Raw genomic sequence first — 6,060 nt, 5'->3', positions numbered from 1 at the left:
ACAGTCATAAGCAGCCAAAAGGGATCTATTCTATTCAATTGCAAATGATCTAGATAAGACTGAGAATAAGATACTGCACGGGACATAGCAGAGTTGGTCAAGTTGAGTGGAGATGAGTTTGCTATTTGGCACAGCTTTTTGCATCAATAAAGCAAGTAAAAGGTGTGAAAGATAAAAAAAAGGGTGAAAGTGTGAAAAGTGAATTGGCCAAATTGAGGTGCATATAAAGTTTTTGCTTTCTTTCAATTAACTAATGGGGCTCATTTGAATCAGGTGAATTGAGTTCTGCTTTTGGAAACTGGGTTAAGAAGGGGTGCACCGGTCCTGGAGGTACTGCAATACCAGGTCAATGCGTGCAGTGGACAGAGCAAGATTTTTTCCATCTCCTTGTTCTAAAAATCCATTTAATATATGGTCCCCAGAGAGGGGACGTATCAGATATTAAACTGATAAGAACAGATTTAATTTTTTTTTTTTTCTGTTTATCAGTAGGACTTCAAAATAACAAAGGTGATCGCCTCCCGTTGCCTGGGAACCGTCCAGGCACAAGAGGGCTATGTGTCACCAGAAGGCGCACACACTTCCTCAAGGCCGGCAGACGTGCAATCCCAGGCACCTTCCAGTACCGACCAAGGTAGCGTCCTCCGAAACTACACTTGATCTTAGCCAAAAGGCCGAGAAGCTATAACCCGAATTGGTTACGGCCTTGAGTGGCACCCTGGCCTATACCGGACACATCTTAGGGAGAGGGAGACAAACCCACGCCTACAGAAGACATTTTGTCACCCAAGCCAACCCTTGAAAAGGCTGTTTTGCAGAGCAAAAACAAGAAGAATGGTGCTTTTTGCAGCCGCCGCCCACTGCAATGAATCTGAATAACTCCTCCTTTTGGACACAAGCACCTCCCCTCCCCCTTGCAGTCTTTCCAATTCATGATACAAAAAGACGGACGGACAGGACAGGACAGGACAGGCTGCCTGACTTTCCGTCACTGCCACCCTTTGCCATCCTTGCCCGTAGAAAGCCCTTTCATCATCCCCAAACCCTAATCTTTTCCCTTCCCTTCCCAGATGCGTCTCACTCCCTTTCATTAGGAAGTGAGCGCAGCCTTTTCTCCGTTCTGCACATGCGCGACGTTAAACACAAATGCGCAGGCGTGCGTTCCATTACCCTCACTGCATTCCACTCCCATACAGGAAGTGGGCGCAGCTATTACTACGGTCGCACATAAAAGAACCCACGGCCACCACTGCACATAGCTGACTCCACCACAGGACACCCACTTCTACACCAACGCAGGTAAGACAGGATCGGCACCTCTATGCTCCCGTTACAATCAGGCTCAGTCACCATGTGATAACGCTCTCAACTCTTTAGTTGCAGGCTCCCCTTGCTTCACCTCCACTGGCTGTGCTGCCATTTCCTCTCCCACCTGGAAGGTATACTTTATTCCACTATTTTCCTGTTTCTCTCTTCCCCCTTTTCCCATAACCTACTTTTATCTGCATTTGTGGGGTATCTATATGCTATTTACATCATAGTTTTATTCATTAATATGGAAGGGAAGAGTGCCCATGAGAGTGTTGAACTGCGGAGAGCAAGAGATTAAGCTGCTCCGATTTGCCACCATTGATAAGCTGTTCTCAGTAGATACACATGCTATCCAAACAGCAGCATCCACCATTGCTTCAGCCCACCCATTCAGTGACAGCTCACCAAGTCAGCCAGAGGAGTGGTGTAAGGAATTACACGTAGGCACTGACTCCACACCTTCACATCACAAGAAGGGGGTCTACAGGCTAGTGCAAGAATACGAGCAAGTCTTCAGCAAACATCCGCTAGACTTTTGAAGAATAAAAGGGGTCAAACACTACATCCCCACAAGTGCACACCCACCCATCAAAGAGAGATATAAGCCAAAACTACCTGCACATTACCAGTGTACCAAGGACATGTTGAGCAACATGAAGGAGGCTGGGGTTATCCGTGACAGTTGTAGCCTCTGGGCAGCTCCGTTGGTCCTGTTAAAGAAGAAGGACAGCACCACTCCCCTGTATTGAGGAATAGCTAGCTGCATTGAGAACTGCAAATTATTTTTCTACCCTTGATCTCACTAGTCGCTATTGGTAAGTGTCCGTTGCTGAGGCAGACCGGGAGAAGACCGCCTTTGCCACCCCGATGGGTCTCTGCGAGTTCAAAAGCATGCCCTTCGAGCTGTGCAATTTGCCAGGAACCTTCCAGAGGCTGATGGAATGCTGCTTGGGACACCGAAACTTTGAAACGGTACTGCTATACCTTTATGATGTTATTGTTTATTCTAAAGCAAACAAGATTTTAGGGTGTATAAAAAGGGAGATTAGATCCGGTGATCCCAACGTATTGTTACCCCTCTATAAATCACTTGTAAGGCCACATCTGGAATATGGGGTAAAGTCCTGAGCAGGTTGATAACCATTGGTTTGAGCATGGTAGGGTGTAGTGCGCATCTTCCTGCATCGGTAAAAGCTGCAGAAGTCCTTGAAGATTTCCGCTTCAAAGGCTGTGCCTTGATCTGTGAGGACTCTCTCTGAGTAGCCATGAGGTCTGCATAAGTGTGCTTGGAAGACCTTCGCTGCAGTATGGGCCATTAGATCTTTGACTTGTACCACAACCATAAATCTCGAGTAGTTGTCTACCATCGTAAGTGCATACGTGAGCTCGCCTCGATATTCTGCAACAAAACTCCCTTTTTCGATTTCAGTTTCAGCAAACACTCCTCTTCCTGTAGAAAATTTTTATCATTACCTAAGACAGTCATTCTAATGCATGACAATATTAAGGCAATTTAGTTAAAACTTGTTTTAACTCACCTTTAAGGGGATTGATGTATTTCATGGTCAATCCAGGTTTGTCAGTGATGGCACTGACATAATGTATGGCGTCTTTTTCGGGCGTTATCCTTTGCCTTTTCATTGTGAAAATCCAGTTGCCTATATCAAAGCAAATTCTACTACTTGTAAAGTATGCAGAAAATGAAATGTAGAACATATAACATCAACTGCTTAGGAACGCATCATAGGTTAGTACTTAAAAGGATATTGTCATGTTCTAGTCATAATGCAAGCTGGACATTTTTCATGTTACCCTGTAATCGCCGGCCTGTTCTAATGCTCACAAGCCAAGATATAGGCTCAGCTGCTAAGGCTTCCCTCTGCCTTCTGAATGAAACTTGAATATGTCTGGGTCACTGTGTATATAGCAGGTGCTCAGAAAAAATAAGAGTCAATTCAATAGAAATAGCTCTGGCACACTATAGTGATCAATAACGTAAGAAAAGAACTCTTGGAATGCTGAAAATTCTTTATTTGTGCAAAAGGATAATTCATCCAACGTTTCGACCTTGTTTTTAGGTCTTTATCAAGGATAAAGTTATCTAAGATCATAAAGGGTTACAAAACCATATAAACACGTAATTAGTACATAGTACAACATAACAGTACAATATATTGCTACTTGAGAGTACAATGGGTCAAATGACCATGATGCACATACAAAAAATTTTTCCAAAGCCATAGTGAAAACATTTGTACTGAGGAAAGAAAATTTCCACATGACCTATCTGGAGAAACATTCTGGATCAAACAACCAAAAATAGTCAAGCAGGTAAATACACACCTATATGGATAACAGGATGATATGTGTTCAATTGTATAGCGTCATTGCCATTAAGGTACAAATGGAAAACTTGCAATCCTATATAGTGAAGGAAATGAACACATATCATATCAAAGAACACAGGAACATGGGTGTGAGAAAAACCTCAATGTTTATACTTTGTTCTTTATAATGGTGTGAACATGTATATGTCTCAGTACCTTATGCACTTGAGAATTCTAGTGAGTAGATCATGAAAGCCTATTTCAGAACTGGAATCGGTAAATAATTGTAGGTGGAATCTAAATGAAAAGATGGTACAAGTGTTATCATGACACGTGGGCTATAACACAATGAGGGGCACTGCAGCCAGAAACTTGAGATGCTGCCCCCTGACTGCTGGCCCCTATGCATGTTTAAATAGAGGTCTCCCCCTAGAAAGACACTGACCTGCCGCCCCCGCTTCCTGTGGTGTGACTGGCCTAAGCCCCGCCTCCTGGATACATATCACCGTGCTGCCCAGCTTCCAGCCTCTCGGCTGCAGGACCCGGACCTGTTTGGGCAGCCGGACACAGGGACCCGCTCCTGGAGGCGGTAAGAGAGCTATCAGCAGGGAGGTAAGCGTTTCAGCTCACAGCACTGTTAGCTGTGAGCGGCTCCCTCTATGCTGAGGCACAAGCGATGTGTGACCGGTGAGCGCGGCGTTCTAAGGGAACTACCCGCCCGCTGGTCCGCTTGTGCTCGCCATTATTTAACAACCTCACCCCCCCCCCTCCCCCCACCCCCCCCCCCTCCTCCCACCCCCCCCTCCTCCCCTAAAATCAGCATGGAGGAAAGCGTTCTGCTCACGGCGCTGTTTGCTATGAGCGGCTCCCTCCCTGCTGAGGCTCAAGCTACGTGCGCCGGCGAGCGGCGTTCTGAGGGAACTACCCGCCCGCCGGTCAGCTTGAGCCGCCATTAAGTTTGAAAAAGAGCGCTTCGCGCTCTTTGTCATTGGCCCCGCCCACCCGCCGCCCAGCAACCGCCGACCAGACACCGTCGCCAGTGCCGAGGAGGAGCTGGGTAGGGCTGTGTGCGCTCTGCACGGCACCTAAAAGGTGTGCCTCAGAGCGCAGCTGAAAAGCTCCGTTCTGAGGCGCATGGTGCCGGTAGAGAACGTGCGCTCAGCCTGCAGCTCCTGCCATAGACAGAGCAGGAGCTGCCGGCAAAGCGCACGGAAGTGACATGTCACTTCTTAGAACACAGCGATTCGGGCAACAGCTGAATCGCTGCGTTCTACTATGCAACGTGCGTACGGCCTCTACACAGTCTCCATAGACTGTGCAGGGGACGCAGGACGCATGAATTAGGCACACAGCCTAATTGAAGTGCAGACTCAGTGCAGTCCCTGTCACAGCGCAGGTTGGAGGCACGGTAGGGGAGAATCTAGTATGCAGGCACTAACCTGCAAGAGTCAAATCACCCCATCCCACACGCACTGAACTTCCCCTCCCCTCCGTTTGTATGCCCCGGGAATGCCAAGGGGGCTAGCCTGGGAATGAACCAGGGACCATGTGGGTCTCCCAGTGAGCGGGCGGGTTAAGGGATTCTGTTAGGACTTCAATGTTCAAATTGAGGGGGGCTGGTAGTGAACAGGGGCAAGAAGCAACAGTCAGCAGGTGGCGTGTTTTCCCTCCTGCTGATACCACACCTACACCAAGCCCCCTCCCAGGCCAAAACACACTCCATTTGACATTATGACAATGGTGACTGTTAACAGCCCCGCCCCGTTGTCACACAGGGGATTTCAGCATGTTATGGCGGCGGTGGGTGCGGTGCCGACTATCGCGTTGTACGGTCATGTGCAGGGGTCACGGTAGCAAGCTTTGGCATGGGTAGCCACCATGTCCGGAGTCTGTCATCTTAACCCTTGGATAGGTGTGAGCGTCGTCGTAGCAGGCGTTACGTGGGTAGATCTAGATCCAGTCGTCTTGTCATTTCCTGAATCACCAGGTGAGTACCCTGATGGGGAATGCGGGGTGGGATAAGTCCCCCTAGGGAGGATAACGTGACGTCACAGGTAACAGGCGTCCCGCCCAGCTCTACATGTTGTCACTAAGTTATTTATAACAATGTTATTGGTGCTGAGGGAATCGCCCTCCCCCGTTTCTGTTAAAAGCTGTGATGGTATCTAGCATTCCTACCCCTTGTAGACAGCATTCCACAATCTACCTGCTCTAACTGTAAAGAAGCCTTCCCTATTTCGGAGGATTAAGTTTGGTGGCAGTTTATTTATATTGACCACACGGGTATTTATACAAATTATTATTATTTATTATGCGCCATATAATTCATGGCGCTTTGCATGCGAAAGGGGTTTTTACATAATAGGTACCAGTATAATAATCATAAACCGTACAAGGCACAGACTGGTACAGGGGGAGAGAG

The 6,060-nt window shown here is 47.5% G+C and overlaps 1 pseudogene; it reads right to left on the bottom strand.

Annotated features, from left to right (window-relative positions):
• Positions 1-308: 308 nt before the first annotated feature.
• On the bottom strand, positions 309-515 carry LOC142283830 (U2 spliceosomal RNA; annotated as a pseudogene).
• Between the last annotated feature and the right edge of the window lie 5,545 nt (positions 516-6,060).

This window comes from Anomaloglossus baeobatrachus, unplaced genomic scaffold, assembly GCF_048569485.1.
Source record: "Anomaloglossus baeobatrachus isolate aAnoBae1 unplaced genomic scaffold, aAnoBae1.hap1 Scaffold_552, whole genome shotgun sequence".
NCBI lineage: Eukaryota > Metazoa > Chordata > Amphibia > Anura > Aromobatidae > Anomaloglossus > Anomaloglossus baeobatrachus.
The sequence above is the reverse complement of the archived record's forward strand: the minus strand, read 5'-3'. Positions and strand labels throughout refer to the sequence as shown.